This window comes from Gorilla gorilla, chromosome 2, assembly GCF_029281585.2.
Source record: "Gorilla gorilla gorilla isolate KB3781 chromosome 2, NHGRI_mGorGor1-v2.1_pri, whole genome shotgun sequence".
NCBI classification, from domain to species: Eukaryota; Metazoa; Chordata; class Mammalia; order Primates; family Hominidae; genus Gorilla; species Gorilla gorilla.
The window spans coordinates 7,886,195-7,906,709 of record NC_086017.1 but is presented as its reverse complement, the minus strand read 5'-3'; positions in this window follow the sequence as shown (position 1 = coordinate 7,906,709).

Genomic DNA, 20,515 nt, shown 5'->3' with positions numbered 1-20,515 from the left:
GTTATTTCCATGTGTAAAGAGATAGCTGTGTAGATATTTCCATGTATATGCAGATAGCTGTGTAGTTATTTCCATTTTCATGCAGAGAGCGCTGTAGATATTTCCATGTTCAAACAGATAGCGGTGTAGATATTTCCATGTTCATACAGATAGCGGTGTAGATATTTCCATGTTCATACAGATAGCGGTGTAGTTATTTCCATGTGCATACAGATAGCGGTGTAGATATTTCCATGTTCATACAGATAGCAGTGCTGATATTTCCATGTTTATACAGGCAGCGGTGTAGATATTTCCACGTTTACAGATAGCGGTTTAGATATTTCCTTCTTAATACAGATGGCGGTGTAGATATTTTATGTTCATACAGATGGCGGTGTAGATATTTCCATGTTGATACAGACAGCGGTGTAGATATTTCCATGTTCATACAGATAGCGGTGCTGATATTTCCATGTTTATACAGGCAGCGATGTAGATATTTCCATGTTTATACAGATAGCGGTTTAGATATTTCCTTCTTAATACAGATGGCGGTGTAGATATTTGTTTGTTCATACAGATGGCGGTGCAGATATTTCCTTGTTCATACAGATGGCGGTGTAGATATTTCCATGGTTATAGATATAGCGGTGTAGTTATTTCCATGTGTAAAGAGATAGCTGTGTAGATATTTCCATGTATATGCAGATAGCTTTGTAGATATTTCCATTTTCATGCAGATAGCGGTGTAGATATTTACATGTTCAAACAGATAGCGGTGTAGATATTTCCATGTTCATTCAGATAGCTTTGTAGATATTTCCATGTTCATACAGATAGCGGTGTAGATATTTCCATGTTCATACAGATAGCGGTGTAGATATTTCCATGTTCATACAGATAGCATTGCTGATATTTCCATGTTTATACAGGTAGCAGTGTAGATATTTCCATGGTTATACAGATAGCGGTGTAGATAATTCCCTGTTTATACAGATAGCGGTGTAGATATTTCCATGTTTATTCAGATAGCGGTGTAGATATATCCATCTTAATGCAGATGGCGGTGTAGATATTTATATGTTCATACAGATGGCGGTGCAGATATTTCCATGTTCATACAGATGGCGGTGTAGATATTTCCATGTTTATACAGATAGCGGTGTAGTTATTTCCATGTGTAAAGAGATAGCTGTGTAGATATTTCCATGTATATGAAGATAGCAGTGTAGATATTTCCATTTTCATGCAGATAGCGGTGTAGATATTTCCAGGTTCAAACAGATAGCGGTGTAGATATTTCCATGTTCATACAGATAGCGGTGTAGATATTTCCATGTTCATACAGATAGCGGTGTAGATAATTCCATGTTCATACAGATAGCGGTGCTGATATTTCCATGTTTATACAGGTAGTGGTTTAGATATTTCCATGTTTATACAGATAGCGGTGTAGATATTTCCATGTTTATACAGATAGCGGTGTAGATATTTCCATGTTTATACAGATAGCAGTGTAGATATCTCCATCTTAATACAGATGGCGGTGTAGATATTTATATGTTCATACAGATGGCGGTGCACAAATTTCCATGTTCATACAGATGGCGGTGTAGATATTTCCATGTTCATACAGATAGCGGTGTAGTTATTTCCATTTGTAAAGAGATAGCTGTGTAGATATTTCCATGTATATGCAGATAGCAGTGTAGATATTTCCATTTTCATGCAGATAGCGGTGTAGATATTTCCATGTTCAAACAGATAGCGGTGTTGATATTTCCATGTTCATACAGATAGCGGTGTAGATATTTCCATGTTCATACAGATAGCGGTGCAGATATTTCCATGTTTATACAGATAGCGGTGAAGATCTATGCATGTTTACACAGATAGCAGAGTAGATATTTCCATGTTCATCCAGATGGCTGTGTAGATATTTCCATGTTCATACAGATAGCGGTGTAGCTATTTCCATGTTCATACAGATAGCGGTGTAGATATTTCCATGTTCATACAGATAGCGGTGTAGATATTTCCATGTTCATACAGATAGCGGTGCTGATATTTCCATGTTTATACAGGCAGCGGTGTAGATATTTCAATGTTCATACAGATAGCGGTGTAGATATTTCAATGTTCATACAGATAGCGGTTTAGATATTTATTTCTTAATACAGATGGCGGTGTAGATATTTATATGTTCATACAGGTGGCGGTGCAGATATTTCCATGTTCATACACATGGCGGTGTAGATATTTCCATATTTATAGAGATAGCGGAGTACTTATTTCCATGCGTTAAGAGATAGCTGTGTAGGTATTTCCATGTGTATGCAGATAGCTGTGTAGATATTTCCATTTTCAAGCAGACAGCGTTGTAGATATTTCCATGCTCAAACAGATAGCGGTGTAGATATTTCCATGTTCATACAGGTAGCGGTGTAGATATTTCCATGTTCATACAGATAGCGGTGTATATATTTCCATGTTCATACAGATAGCGGTGTAGATAATTCCATGTTCATACAGATAGCGGTGCTGATATTTCCATGTTTATACAGGAAGTGGTGTAGATATTTCCATGTTTATACAGATAGCGGTGTAGATATTTCCATGTTTATACAGATAGCGGTGTAGAGATTTCCATGTTTATAGATATAGCGGTGTAGTTATTTCCATGTGTAAAGAGATAGCTGTGTAGATATTTCCATGTATATGCAGATAGCTTTGTAGATATTTCCATTTTCATGCAGATAGCGGTGTAGATATTTACATGTTCAAACAGATAGCGGTGTAGATATTTCCATGTTCAGTCAGATAGCTTTGTAGATATTTCCATGTTCATACAGATAGCGGTGTAGATATTTCCATGTTCATACAGATAGCGGTGTAGATATTTCCATGTTCATACAGATATCGGTGCTGATATTTCCATGTTTATACAGGTAGCCGTGTAGATATTTCCATGTTTATACTGATAGCGGTGTAGATATTTCCATGTTTATACAGATAGCAGTGCAGATATTTCCATGTTTATTCAGATAGCAGTGTAGATATCTCCATCTTAATACAGATGGCGGTGTAGATATTTATATGTTCATAAAGATGGCGGTGCAGATATTTCCATGTTCATACAGATGGCGGTGTAGATATTTCCATGTTCATACAGATAGCGGTGTAGTTATTTCCATGTGTAAAGAGATAGCTGTGTAGATATTTCCATGTATATGCAGATAGCTGTGTAGATATTTCCATTTTCATGCAGATAGCGGTGTATATATTTCCATCTTCAAACAGATAGCGGTGTAGATATTTCCATGTTCATACAGATAGCAATGTAGATATTTCCATGTTTATACAGATAGCGGTGAAGATGTATGCATGTTTACACAGATAGCGGTGTGGATATTTCCACCTTCATCCAGAGGGCTGTGTAGATATATCCATGTTCATACAGATAGCGGTGTAGATATTTCCATGTTCATACTGATAGCGGTGTAGACATTTCCATGTTCATACAAATAGCGGTGTAGATATTTCCATGTTCATACAGATAGCGGTGTAGATATTTCCATGTTCATACAGATAGCGGTGCTGATATTTGCATGCTTATACAGGTAGCGGTGTAGATATTTCCATGTTTATACAGATAGCGGTGTATACATTTCCATGTTTATACAGATAGCGGTGTAGATATTTCCATGTTTATGCAGATAGCGGTGTAGATATCTCCATCTTAATACAGATGGCGGTGCAGATATTTATATGTTCATACAGATGGCGGTGCAGATATTTCCATGTTCATACAGATGGCGGTGTGGATATTTCCATGTTCATACAGATAGCGGTGTAGTTATTTCCATGTGTAAAGAGATAGCTGTGTAGATATTTCCATGGATATGCAGATAGCAGTGTAGATATTTCCATTTTCATGCAGATAGCGGTGTAGATATTTCCATGTTCAAACAGATAGTGGTGTAGATATTTCCATGTTCATACAGATAGCGTTGTAGATATTTCCATATTCATACAGATAGCTGTGTAGATATTTCCATGTTTATACAGATAGCGGTGAAGATCTATGCATGTTTACACAGATAGCGGTGTAGATATTTCCATGTTCATCCAGATGGCTGTGTAGATATATCAATGTTCATACAGATAGCGGTGTAGATATTTCCATGTTCATACAGATAGCGGTGTAGATATTTCCATGTTCATCCAGATGGCTGTGTAGATATATCCATGTTCATACAGATAGCGGTGTAGATATTTCCGTGTTCATACAGATAGTGGTGTAGCTATTTCCATGTTCATACAGATAACGGTGTAGCTATTTCCATGTTCATACAGATAGCAGTGTAGATTTTTCCATGTTGATACAGATAGCGGTGTAGATACTTCCATGTTCATACAGATAGCGGTGCTGATATTTCCATGTTTATACAGGCAGCGGTGTAGATGTTTCCATGTTTATACAGATAGCGGTTTAGATATTTCCTTCTTAATACAGATGGCGGTGTAGATATTTATATGTTCATACTGATGGCGGTGCAGATAATTCCATGTTCATACAGATGGCGGTGTAGATATTTCCATGTTTATAGATATAGCGGTGTAGTTATTTCCATGTGTAAAGAGATAGCTGTGTAGATATTTCCATGTATATGCAGATATCTTTGTAGATATTTCCATTTTCATGCAGAAAGCGGTGTAGATATTTACATGTTCAAACAGATAGCGGTGTAGATATTTCCATGTTCATTCAGATAGCTTTGTAGATATTTCCATGTTCATACAGATATCGGTGTAGATAATTCCATGTTCATACAGATAGCGGTGCTGATATTTCCATGTTTATACAGGTAGTGGTGTAGATATTTCCATGATTATACAGATAGCGGTGTAGATATTTCCATGTTTATACAGATAGCGGTGTAGAGATTTCCATGTTTATAGATATATCGGTGTAGTTATTTCCATGTGTAAAGAGATAGCTGTGTAGATATTTCCATGTATATGCAGATAGCTTTGTAGATATTTCCATTTTCATGCAGATAGCGGTGTAGATATTTACATGTTCAAACAAATAGCGGTGTAGATATTTCCATGTTCATTCAGATAGCTTTGCAGATATTTCCATGTTCATACAGATAGCGGTGTAGATATTTCCATGTTCATACAGATAGCGGTGTAGATATTTCCATGTTCATACAGATAGCGGTGTAGATATTTCCATGTTCATACAGATAGCGGTGCTGATATTTCCATGTTTATACAGGTAGCCGTGTAGATATTTCCATGTTTATACTGATAGCGGTGTAGATATTTCCATGTTTATACAGATAGCAGTGCAGATATTTCCATGTTTATTCAGATAGCAGTGTAGATATCTCCATCTTAATACAGATGGCGGTGTAGATATTTATATGTTCGTACAGATGGCGGTGCAGATATTTCCATGTTCATACAGATGGCGGTGTAGATATTTCCATGTTCATACAGATAGCGGTGTAGTTATTTCCATGTGTAAAGAGATAGCTGTGTAGATATTTCCATGTATATGCAGATAGCTGTGTAGATATTTACATTTTCATGCAGATAGCGGTGTATATATTTCCATCTTCAAACAGATAGCGGTGTAGATACTTCCATGTTCATACAGATAGCAATGTAGATATTTCCAAGTTTATACAGATAGCGGTGAAGATGTATGCATGTTTACACAGATAGTGGTGTGGATATTTCCACCTTCATCCAGAGGGCTGTGTAGATATATCCATGTTCATACAGATAGCGGTGTAGATATTTCCATGTTCATACTGATAGCGGTGTAGACATTTCCATGTTCATACAAATAGCTGTGTAGATATTTCCATGTTCATACAGATAGCGGTGTAGATATTTCCATGTTCATACAGATAGCGGTGCTGATATTTGCATGCTTATACAGGTAGCGGTGTAGATATTTCCATGTTTATACAGATAGCGGAGTATACATTTCCATGTTTATACAGATAGCGGTGTAGATATTTCCATGTTTATGCAGATAGCGGTGTAGATATCTCCATCTTAATACAGATGGCGGTGCAGATATTTATATGTTCATACAGATGGCGGTGCAGATATTTCCATGTTCATACAGATGGCGGTGTGGATATTTCCATGTTCATACAGATAGCGTTGTAGATATTTCCATATTCATACAGATAGCGGTGTAGATATTTCCATGTTTATACAGATAGCGGTGAAGATCTATGCATGTTTAAACAGATAGCGGTGTAGATATTTCCATGTTCATCCAGATGGCTGTGTAGATATATCAATGTTCATACAGATAGCGGTGTAGATATTTCCATGTTCATACAGATAGCGGTGTAGATATTTCCATGTTCATCCAGATGGCTGTGTAGATATATCCATGTTCATACAGATAGCGGTGTAGATATTTCCGTGTTCATACAGATAGTGGTGTAGATATTTCCATGTTCATGCAGATAACGGTGTAGCTATTTCCATGTTCATACAGATAGCAGTGTAGATTTTTCCATGTTGATACAGATAGCGGTGTAGATACTTCCATGTTCATACAGAGAGCGGTGCTGATATTTCCATGTTTATACAGGCAGCGGTGTAGATGTTTCCATGTTTATACAGATAGCGGTTTAGATATTTCCTTCTTAATACAGATGGCGGTGTAGATATTTATATGTTCATACTGATGGCGGTGCAGATAATTCCATGTTCATACAGATGGCGGTGTAGATATTTCCATGTTTATAGATATAGCGGTGTAGTTATTTCCATGTGTAAAGAGATAGCTGTGTAGATATTTCCATGTATATGCAGATATCTTTGTAGATATTTCCATTTTCATGCAGAAAGCGGTGTAGATATTTACATGTTCAAACAGATAGCGGTGTAGATATTTCCATGTTCATTCAGATAGCTTTGTAGATATTTCCATGTTCATACAGATAGCGGTGTAGATAATTCCATGTTCATACAGATAGCGGTGCTGATATTTCCATGTTTATACAGGTAGTGGTGTAGATATTTCCATGATTATACAGATAGCGGTGTAGATATTTCCATGTTTATACAGATAGCGGTGTAGAGACTTCCATGTTTATAGATATATCGGTGTAGTTATTTCCATGTGTAAAGAGATAGCTGTGTAGATATTTCCATGTATATGCAGATAGCTTTGTAGATATTTCCATTTTCATGCAGATAGCGGTGTAGATATTTACATGTTCAAACAGATAGCGGTGTAGATATTTCCATGTTCATTCAGATAGCTTTGCAGATATTTCCATGTTCATACAGATAGCGGTGTAGATATTTCCATGTTCATACAGATAGCGGTGTAGATATTTCCATGTTCATACAGATAGCGGTGTAGTTATTTCCATGTGTAAAGAGTTAGCTGTGTAGGTATTTCCATGTATATGCAGATAGCAGTGTAGATATTTCCATTTTCATGCAGATAGCGGTGTAGATATTTCCATGTTCAAACAGATAGTGGTGTAGATATTTCCATGTTCATACAGATAGCGGTGTAGATATTTCCATGTTCATACAAATAGCGGTGTAGATATTTCCATGTTTATACAGATAGCGGTGAAGATCTATGCATGTTTACACAGATAGCGGTGTAGATATTTCCATGTTCATCCAGATGGCTGTGTAGATATATCAATGTTCATACAGATAGCGGTGTAGATATTTCCATGTTCATGCAGATAGCGGTGTAGATATTTCCATGTTCATCCAGATGGCTGTGTAGATATATCCATGTTCATACAGATAGCGGTGTAGATATTTCCGTGTTCATACAGATAGTGGTGTAGCTATTTCCATGTTCATACAGATAACGGTGTAGCTATTTCCATGTTCATACAGATAGCAGTGTAGATTTTTCCATGTTGATACAGATAGCGGTGTAGATACTTCCATGTTCATACAGATAGCGGTGCTGATATTTCCATGTTTATACAGGCAGCGGTGTAGATATTTCCATGTTTATACAGATAGCGGTTTAGATATTTCCTTCTTAATACAGATGGCGGTGTAGATATTTATATGTTCATACTGATGGCGGTGCAGATAATTCCATGTTCATACAGATGGCGGTGTAGATATTTCCATGTTTATAGATATAGCGGTGTAGTTATTTCCATGTGTAAAGAGATAGCTGTGTAGATATTTCCATGTATATGCAGATAGCTTTGTAGATATTTCCATTTTCATGCAGAAAGCGGTGTAGATATTTACATGTTCAAACAGATAGCGGTGTAGATATTTCCATGTTCATTCAGATAGCTTTGTAGATATTTCCATGTTCATACAGATAGCAGTGTAGATAATTCCATGTTCATACAGATAGCGGTGCTGATATTTCCATGTTTATACAGGTAGTGGTGTAGATATTTCCATGATTATACAGATAGCGGTGTAGATATTTCCATGTTTATACAGATAGCGGTGTAGAGATTTCCATGTTTATAGATATAGCGGTGTAGTTATTTCCATGTGTAAAGAGATAGCTGTGTAGATATTTCCATGTATATGCAGATAGCTTTGTAGATATTTCCATTTTCATGCAGATAGCGGTGTAGATATTTACATGTTCAAACAGATAGCGGTGTAGGTATTTCCATGTTCATTCAGATAGCTTTGCAGATATTTCCATGTTCATACAGATAGCGGTGTAGATATTTCCATGTTCATACAGATAGCGGTGTAGATATTTCCATGTTCATACAGATAGCGGTGTAGTTATTTCCATGTGTAAAGAGTTAGCTGTGTAGATATTTCCATGTATATGCAGATAGCAGTGTAGATATTTCCATTTTCATGCAGATAGCGGTGTAGATATTTCCATGTTCAAACAGATAGTGGTGTAGATATTTCCATGTTCATACAGATAGCGGTGTAGATATTTCCATGTTCATACAAATAGCGGTGTAGATATTTCCATGTTTATACAGATAGCGGTGAAGATCTATGCATGTTTACACAGATAGCGGTGTAGATATTTCCATGTTCATCCAGATGGCTGTGTAGATATATCAATGTTCATACAGATAGCGGTGTAGATATTTCAATGTTCATACAGATAGCGGTGTCGATATTTCCATGTTCATCCAGATGGCTGTGTAGATATATCCATGTTCATACAGATAGCGGTGTAGATATTTCCGTGTTCATACAGATAGTGGTGTAGCTATTTCCATGTTCATACAGATAACGGTGTAGCTATTTCCATGTTCATACAGATAGCAGTGTAGATATTTCCATGTTGATAGAGATAGCGGTGTAGATACTTCCATGTTGATAGAGATAGCGGTGTAGATACTTCCATGTTCATACAGATAGCGATGTAGATATTTCCATGTTCATACAGATAGCGGTGTAGGTATTTCCATGTTCATACAGATAGCGGTGCTGATATTTCCATGTTTATACAGGTAGCAGTGTAGATATTTCCATGTTTATACAGATAGCGGTGTAGATATTTCCATGTTTATACAGATAGCGGTGTAGATATTTCCATGTTTATTCAGATAGCGGTGTATATATCTCCATCTTAATACAGATGGCGGTGTAGATATTTATATGTTCATACAGATGGCGGTGCAGATATTTCCATGTTCATACAGATGGCGGTGTAGATATTGCCATGTTCATACAGATAGCGGTGTAGTTATTTCCATGTGTAAAGAGATAGCTGTGTAGATATTTCCATGTATATGCAGATAGCTGTGTAGATATTCCCATTTTCATGCAGATAGCGGTGTATATATTTCCATCTTCAAACAGATAGCGGTGTAGATATTTCAATGTTCATACAGATAGCAATGTAGATATTTCCATGTTTATACAGATAGCGGTGAAGATGTATGCATGTTTACACAGATAGCGGTGTGGATATTTCCATGTTCATCCAGAGGGCTGTGTAGATATATCCATGTTCATACAGATAGCGGAGTAGATATTTCCATGTTCATACTGATAGCGGTGTAGACATTTCCATGTTCATACAGATAGCGGTGTAGATATTTCCATGTTCATACAGATAGCGGTGTTGATATTTCCATGCATATACAGGTAGCGGTGTAGATATTTCCATGTTCATACAGATAGCGGTGTAGCTATTTCCATGTTCATACAGATAGCGGTGTAGATATTTCAATGTTCATACAGATAGCGGTGTAGATATTTCAATGTTCATACAGATAGCGGTTTAGATATTTCTTTCTTAATACAGATGGCGGTGTAGATATTTATTTGTTCATACAGATGGCGGTGCAGATATTTCCATGTTCATACAGATGGCGGTGTAGATATTTTCATGTTTATAGAGATAGCGGAGTACTTATTTCCATGTGTTAAGAGATAGCTGTGTAGATATTTCCATGTGTATGCAGATAGCTGTGTAGATATTTCCATTTTCATGCAGATAGCGGTGTAGATATTTCCATGTTCATACAGATGGCGGTGTAGATATTTCCATGTTTATAGGTATAGTGGTGTAGTTATTTCCATGTGTAAAGAGATAGCTGTGTAGATATTTCCATGTATATGCAGATAGCTTTGTAGATATTTCCATTTTCATGCAGATAGCGGGGTAGATATTTCCATGTTCAAACAGATAGCGGTGTAGATATATCCATCTTAATACAGATGGCGGTGTAGATATTTATATGTTCATACAGATGGCGGTGCAGATATTTCCATGTTCATACAGATGGCGGTGTAGATATTTCCATGTTTATACAGATAGCGGTGTAGTTATTTCCATGTGTAAAGAGATAGCTGTGTAGATATTTCCATGTATATGAAGATAGCAGTGTAGATATTTCCATTTTCATGCAGATAGCGGTGTAGATATTTCCATGTTCATACAGATAGCGGTGTAGATATTTCCATGTTTATACAGATAGCGGTGAAGATCTATGCATGTTTACACAGATAGCGGAGTAGATATTTCCATGTTCATCCAGATGGCTGTGTAGATATTTCCATGTTCATACAGATAGCGGTGTAGCTATTTCCATGTTCATAGAGATAGCGGTGTAGATATTTCCATGTTCATACAGATAGCGGTGTAGATATTTCCAAGTTCATACAGATAGCGGTGCTGATATTTCCATGTTTATACAGGCAGCGGTGTAGATATTTCAATGTTCATACAGATTGCGGTGTACATATTTCAATGTTCATATAGATAGAGGTTTAGATATTTCCTTCTTAATACAGATGGCGGTGTAGATATTTATATGTTCATACAGATGGCGGTGCAGATATTTCCATGTTCATACAGATGGCGGTGTAGATATTTCCATGTTTATAGAGATAGCGGAGTACTTATTTCCATGTGTTAAGAGATAGCTGTGTAGATATTTCCATGTGTATGCAGATAGCTGTGTAGATATTTCCATATTCATGCAGACAGCAGTGTAGATATTTCCATGTTCAAACAGATAGCGGTGTAGATATTTCCATGTTCATCCAGATGGCTGTGTAGATATTTCCATGTTCATACAGATGGCGGTGAAGATATTTCCATGTTCATACAGATAGCTCTGTAGTTATTTCCATGTGTAAAGAGATAGTTGTGTAGATATTTCCACGTATATGCAGATAGCTGTGCAGATAATTCCATTTCCATGCAGATAGCGGTTTAGATATTTCCATGTTCAAACAGAAAGCGGTGTAGATATTTCCATGTTCATAGAGATAGTGGTGTAGATATTTCCATGTTCATACAGATAGAGGGGCTGATAATTCCATGTTCATACAGATAGCGGTGCTGATATTTCCATGTTTATACATGTAGCGGTGTAGATATTTCCAAGTTTATACAGATAGCAGTGTAGATATTTCCATGTTTATACAGATAGCGGTGTAGATATTTCCATGTTTATACAGATAGCGGTGTAGATATCTCCATCTTAATACAGATGGCGGTGTAGATATTTATATGTTCATAGAGATGGTGGTGCAGATAATTCCATGTTCATTCAGATGGCGGTGTAGATATTTCCATGTTCATACAGATAGCGGTGTGGTTATTTCCATGTGTAAAGAGATAGCTGTGTAAATATTTCCATGTATATGCAGATAGCTGTGTAGATATTTCCATTTTCATGCTGATAGCGGTTTAGATATTTCCATGTTTGTACAGATAGCGGTGTAGATATTTCCATTTTTACACAGATAGTTTTGTAGATATTTCCATGTTTACACAGATAGCGGTGTAGATATTTACATGTTTATACAGATAGCGGTTTAGATATTTCCATGTCTATACAGATAGCAGTGTGGATATTTCCATGTTTATACAGATAGCGGTGTAGATATTTCCATGGTTATAGAGATAGCGGTGTAGATATTTCCATGTTTATACAGATAGCGGTGTAGATATTTCCATGTTTATACAGGTCACGATGTAGATATTTCCATGTTCATACAGATGGCGGTGAAGATATTTCCATGTTTATAGAGATAGCCCTGTAGATACTTCCATGTTTACACAGATAGCGGTGTAGATATTTCCATGTTTACACAGATAGCAGTGTAGATATTTCCATGTTTATACAGATAGCGGTGTAGATATTTCAATGTTAATAGAGTTGGCTGTGTAGATATTTTCATGTTCAAACAGATGGCGGTGTAGATATTTCCATGTTTATACAGATGGCAGAGTAGATATTTCCATGTTCATACAGATGACGGTGAAGATATTTCCATGTTTATGCACATAACGGTGAAGATATTTCCAAGTTTTAAGAGATGGCGGTGTTGATATTTCCATGTTTACACAGATAGCGGTGTAGATAGTTCCATGTTTATACAGCTAGCGGTGTAGATATTTCCACGTGTATACAGATAACTGTGTAGATATTTACATGCTCCTACAGATGGCTGTGTAGCTATTTCCATGTTTATACAGATAGCGGTGTAGATATTTACGTCTTTATACACATAATGGTGTAGATCTTTCCATGTTTTCAGAGATAGCGGTGTAGATCTTTCCATGTTTACACAGATAGCGGTGTAGATATTTCCATGTTTATACAGATAGCAGTGTAGATATTTCCATGTTTATAGAGATAGTGGTGTAGATATTTACATGTTCCTACAGATGGCTGTGTAGATATTTCCATGTTTACAGAGATAGCGTTGTAGATATTTCCATGTTTACACAGATATCGGTGTAGATATTTCCATGTTTACACAGATAGCGGTGTAGATATTTCCATGTTTATACAGATAGCGGTGTAGATATTTCAATGTTAATAGAGTTGGCTGTGTAGATATTTTCATGTTCAAACAGATGGCGGTGTAGATATTTCCATGTTTATACAGATGGCAGAGTAGATATTTCCATGTTCATACAGATGACGGTGAAGATATTTCCATGTTTATGCACATAACGGTGAAGATATTTCCAAGTTTTAAGAGATGGCGGTGTTGATATTTCCATGTTTACACAGATAGCGGTGTAGATAGTTCCATGTTTATACAGCTAGCGGTGTAGATATTTCCACGTGTATACAGATAACTGTGTAGATATTTACATGCTCCTACAGATGGCTGTGTAGATATTTCCATGTTTATACAGATAGCGGTGTAGATATTTACGTCTTTATACACATAATGGTGTAGATCTTTCCATGTTTTCAGAGATAGCGGTGTAGATCTTTCCATGTTTACACAGATAGCGGTGTAGATATTTCCATGTTTATACAGATAGCAGTGTAGATATTTCCATGTTTATAGAGATAGTGGTGTAGATATTTACATGTTCCTACAGATGGCTGTGTAGATATTTCCATGTTTACAGAGATAGCGTTGTAGATATTTCCATGTTTACACAGATATCGGTGTAGATATTTCCATGTTTACACAGATAGCGGTGTAGATATTTGCATGTATATATAGATAGCGGTGTAGATATTTCCATGTTTATATAGTTGGCAGTGGAGATATTTCCATGTTCATGCAGAAGGCGGTAAAGATATGTCCATCTTTATACACATAATGGTGTAGATATTTCCAAGTTTTAAGTGATAGCGGTGTAGATATTTCCATGTTTACACAGATAGCATTGTAGATATTTCCATGTTTATACAGATAGCAGTGTAGATAATTCCATGTGTACACAGATAACGTTGTAGACATTTACATATTCCTACAAGCGGCTGTGTAGATATTTCCATGTTTATACAGATAGAAGTGTAGATATTTCCATGTTTACAGTGATAGCGGTGTAGATATTTCCATGTTCCTACAATTGGTGGTGTAGTTATTTCCATGTTTACACAGATAGCGGTGTAGACATTTCCATGTTTACACAGATAGAGGTGTAGATATTTCCATGTTTACACAGATAGCGTTGTAGATGTTTCCATGTTTATACAGATAGTGGTGAAGATATTTCCATGTTTACACAGATAGCGTTGTAGATGTTTCCATGTTTATACAGATAGTGGTGTAGATATTTCCATGTTTATAGAGTTGGCGGTGTAGATATTTCCATGTTTATATAGTTGGCAGCGGAGATATTTCCATGTTCATACAGATGGCGGTGAAGATATTTCCATGTTTATACACATAACTGTGTAGATATTTCCAAGTTTTAAGAGATAGCGGTGTAGATATTTCCATGTGTATACAGATAGCGGTGTAGATATTTACATGTGTATACAGATAATGGTGTAGATATTTACATGTTCCTACAGATGGCTGTGTAGGTATTTCCATGTTTATACAGATAGCGGTGTAGATATTCCGATGATTACGGAGATAGCGGTGTAGGTATTTCCATGTTCCTACAGTTGGTGGGGTAGATATTTCCATGTTTACACAGATAGCGGTGTAGATATTTCCAAGTTTATGCTGATAGCGGTGTAGATATTTCCACTTTTATGCAGATAGCAGTGTAGATATTTCCATGTTTAAACAGAAAGCGGTGTAGATATTTCCATGTTCCTACACTAGGCGCTGTAGATATTTCCATGTTTATAGAGTTGGCGGTTTGGGCATTTCCATGTTCATACAGATGGCAGTGTAGATATTTCCATGTTTGTACAGGTAGTGGTGTGGATATTTCCATGTTTATACACATAGCGGTGTGGATATTTCCATGTTATACAGATAGCGGTGTAGATATTTCCAGGTTTATACAAATAGCGGTGTAGATATCTCGATCTTAATACAGATGGTGGTGTAGATATTTATATGTTCATACAGATGGCGATGCAGATATTTCCATGTTCATACAGATGGCGGTGTAGCTATTTCCATGTTCATACAGATAGCGGTGTAGCTATTTCCATGTTCATACAGATAGCGGTGTAGATATTTCCATGTTCATCCATATGGTTGTGTAGATATATCCATGTTCATACAGATGGCGGTGAAGATATTTCCATGTTCATACGGATAGCGGTGTAGATATTTCCATGTTCATACAGATAGTGGTGTAGATATTTCCATGTTCATACAGACAGCAGTGTAGCTTTTTCCATGTTCATACAGATAGCGGTGTAGATATTTCCATGTTCATACAGATGGCGGTGAAGATATTTCCATGTTCATACAGATAGCGGTGTAGATATTTCCATGTTCGTTCAGATAGCGGTGTAGGTATTACCATGTTCATACAGATAGCGGTGCTGATATTTCCATGTTTATACAGGTAGCGGTGTGGATATTTCCATGTTTATACTGATAGCGGTGTGGATATTTCCATGTTTATACAGATAGCGGTGTAGATATCTCCATCTTAATACGGATGGCGGTGTAGATATTTATATGTTCATACAGATGGCGCTGCAGATATTTCCATGTTCATACAGATGGCGGTGTAGCTATTTCCATGTTCATACAGATAGCGGTGTAGCTATTTCCATGTTCATGCAGATAGCGGTGTAGATATTTCCATGTTCATCCATATGGCTGTGTAGATATATCCATGTTCATACAGATGGCGGTGAAGATAATTCCATGTTCATTCAGATAGCGGTGTAGATATTTCCATGTTCATACAGATAGTGGTGTAGATATTTCCACGTTCATACAGATAGCGGTGTAGCTATTTCCATGTTCATACAGATAGCGGTGTAGATATTTCCATGTTCATCCAGATGGTTGTGTAGATATATCCATGTTCATACAGATGGCGGTGAAGATATTTCCATGCTCATACAGATAGCGGTGTAGATATTTCCATGTTCATACAGATAGTGGTGTAGATATTTCCATGTTCATACAGATAGAGTGGCTGATATTTCCATGTTCATACAGATAGCGGTGCTGATATTTCCATGTTTATACAGGTAGCGGTGTAGATATTTCCATGTTTATACAGATAGCGGTGTAGATATTTCCGTGTTTATACAGATAGCGGTGTAGATATTTCCATGTTTATACAGATAGCGGTGTAGATATCTCCATCTTAATACAGATGGCGGTGTAGATATTTATATGTTCATACAGATGGCCGTGCAGATATTTCCATGTTCATACAGATGGCGGTGTAGATATTTCCATGTTCATACAGATAGCGGTGTAGTTATTTCCATGTGTAAAGAGATAGCTGTGTAGATATTTCCATGTATATGCAGATAGCTGTGAAGATATTTCCATTTTCATGCAGATTGCGGTTTAGATATTTCCATGTTCAAACAGATAGCGGTGGAGATATTTCCATGTTCATACAGATAGCGGTGCAGATATTTCCATGTTTATACTGATAGCGGTGAAGGTGTATGCATGATTACACAGATAGCGGTGTAGATATTTCCATGTTCATACAGATAGCGGTGTAGATATTTCCATGTTCATCCAGATGGCTGTGTAGATATATCCATCTTCACACAGATAGCGGTGTATATATTTCCATGTTCATACAGATAGTGGTGTAGATATTTCCATGTTCATCCATATGGTTGTGTAGATATATCCATGTTCATACAGATGGCGGTGAAGATATTTCCATGTTCATACAGATAGCGGTGTAGATATTTCCATGTTCATACAGATAGTGGTGTAGATATTTCCATGTTCATACAGACAGCAGTGTAGCTATTTCCATGTTCATACAGATAGCGGTGTAGATATTTCCATGTTCATCCAGATGGCTGGGTAGATATATCCATGTTCATACAGATGGCGGTGAAGATGTTTCCATGTTCATACGGATAGCGGTGTAGATATTTCCATGTTCATACAGATAGTGGTGTAGTTATTTCCATGTTTATCCAGATGGCTGTGTAGATATATCCATCTTCACACAGATAGCGGTGTATATATTTCCATGTACATACAGATAGTGGTGTAGATATTTCCATGTTCATCCATATGGTTGTGTAGATACATCCATGTTCATACAAATGGCGGTGAAGATATTTCCATGTTCATACAGATAGCGGTGTAGATATTTCCATGTTCATACAGATAGTGGTGTAGATATTTCCATGTTCATACAGACAGCAGTGTAGCTATTTCCATGTTCATACAGATAGCGGTGTAGATATTTCCATGTTCATCCAGATGGCTGGGTAGATATATCCATGTTCATACAGATGGCAGTGAAGATGTTTCCATGTTCATACGGATAGCGGTGTAGATATTTCCATGTTCATACAGATAGTGGTGTAGATATTTCCATGTTCATACACATAGAGGGGCTGATATTTCCATGTTCATACAGAGAGCGGTGCTGATATTTCCATGTTTATACAGGTAGCGGTGTAGATATTTCCATGTTTATACAGATAGCGGTGTAGATATTTCCATGTTTATACAGATAGCGGTGTAGATATCTCCATCTTAATACAGATGGCGGTGTAGATATTTATATGTTCATACAGATGGCCGTGCAGATATTTCCGTGTTCATACAGATGGCGTTGTAGATATTTCCATGTTCATACAGATAGCGGTGTAGTTATTTCCATGTGTAAAGAGATAGCTGTGTAGATATTTCCATGTATATGCAGATAGCTGTGTGGATATTTCCATTTTCATGCAGATAGCGGTTTAGATATTTCCATGTTCAAACAGATAGCGGTGTAGATATTTCCATGTTCATACAGATAGCGGTGTAGATATTTCCATGTTTACACAGATAGCGGTGAAGATGTATGCATGTTTACACAGATAGCGGTGTCGGTATTTCCATGTTCATACAGATAGCGGTGTAGATATTTCCATGTTCATCCAGATGGCTGTGTAGATATATCCATCTTCATACAGATAGCGGTGTAGATATTTCCATGTTCATACAGATAGTTGTGTAGATATTTCCATGTTCATACAGATAGCGGTGTAGCTATTTCCATGTTCATACAGATAGCGGTGTAGATATTTCCATGTTCGTTCAGATAGCGGTGTAGGTATTACCATGTTCATACAGATAGCGGTGCTGATATTTCCATGTTTATACAGGTAGCGGTGTGGATATTTCCATGTTTATACAGATAGCGGTATGGATATTTCCATGTTTATACAGATAGCGGTGTAGATATTTCCAGGTTTATACAGATAGCGGTGTAGATATCTCCATCTTAATACGGATGGCAGTGTAGATATTTATATGTTCATACAGATGGCGGTGCAGATATTTCCATGTTCATACAGATGGCGGTGTAGCTATTTCCATGTTCATACAGATAGCGGTGTAGCTATTTCCATGTTCATGCAGATAGCGGTGTAGATATTTCCATGTTCATCCATATGGCTGTGTAGATATATCCATGTTCATACAGATGGCGGTGAAGGTAACTCCATGTTCATACAGATAGCGGTATAGATATTTCCATGTTCATACAGATAGTGGTGTAGATATTTCCACGTTCATACAGATAGCGGTGTAGCTATTTCCATGTTCATACAGATAGCGGTGTAGATATTTCCATGTTCATCCAGATGGTTGTGTAGATATATCCATGTTCATGCAGATGGCGGTGAAGATATTTCCATGCTCATACAGATAGCGGTGTAGATATTTCCATGTTCAAACAGATAGCGGTGGAGATATTTCCATGTTCATACAGATAGCGGTGCAGATATTTCCATGTTTATACTGATAGCGGTGAAGGTGTATGCATGATTACACAGATAGTGGTGTAGATATTTCCATGTTCATACAGATAGCGGTGTAGATATTTCCATGTTCATCCAGATGGCTGTGTAGATATATCCATGTTCATATAGATAGCGGTGTAGATATTTCCATGTTCATACAGATAGTGCTGTAGATATTTCCATGTTCATACAGATAGCGGTGTAGCTATTTCCATGTTCATACAGATAGCGGTGTAGATATTTCCATGTTGAAACAGATAGCGGTGTAGATATTTCCATGTTCATACAGATAGCGGTGCTTATATTTCCATGTTCATACAGATGGCGGTGAAGATATTTCCATGTTCATACAGATAGCGGTGTAGATATTTCCATGTTCATACAGATAGTGATGTAGATATTTCCATGTTCATACAGATAGCGGTGTAGCTATTTCCATGTTCATACAGGTAGCGGTGTAGATATTTCCATGTTCATCCAGATGGCTGTGTAGACATATCCATGTTCATACAGATGGCGGTGAAGATAATTCCATGTTCATACAGATATCGGTGTAGATATTTCCATGTTCATACAGATAGTGGTGTAGATATTTCCATGTTCATACAGATAGAGGGGCTGATATTTCCATGTTCATACAGATAGCGGTGCTGATATTTCCAAGTTTATACAGGTAGCGGTGTAGATATTTCCATGTTTATACCGATAGCGGTGTAGATATTTCCATGTTTTTACAGATAGCGGTGTAGATATTTCCATGTTTATACCGATAGCGGTGAAGATATCTCCATCTTAATACAGATGGCAGTGTAGATATTTATATGTTCATACAGATGGCTGTGCAGATATTTCCATGTTCATACAGACGGCGGTGTAGATATTTCCATGTTCATACAGATAGCGGTGTAGTTATTTCCATGTGTAAAGAGATAGCTGTGTAGATATTTCCATGTATATGCAGACAGCTGTGAAGATATTTCCATTTTCATGCAGATTGCGGTTTAGATATTTCCATGTTCAAACAGATAGCGGTGTACATATTTCCATGTTCATACAGATAGCGGTGTAGATATTTCCATGTTTATACAGATAGCGGTGAAGATGTATGCATGTTTACACAGATAGCGGTGTAGATATTTCCATGTTCATACAGATTGCGGTGTAGATATTTCCATGATCATCCAGATGGCTGTGTAGATATATCCATGTTCATACAGATAGCGGTGTAGATATTTCCATGTTCATACAGATAGTGCTGTAGATATTTCCATGTTCATGCATATAGCGGTGTAGCTATTTCCATGTTCATACAGATAGCGGTGTAGATATTTCCATGTTCAAACAGATAGCGGTGTAGATATTTCCATGTTCATACAGATAGCGGTGCTTATAATTCCATGTTTATATAGGTAGCGGTGTAGATATTT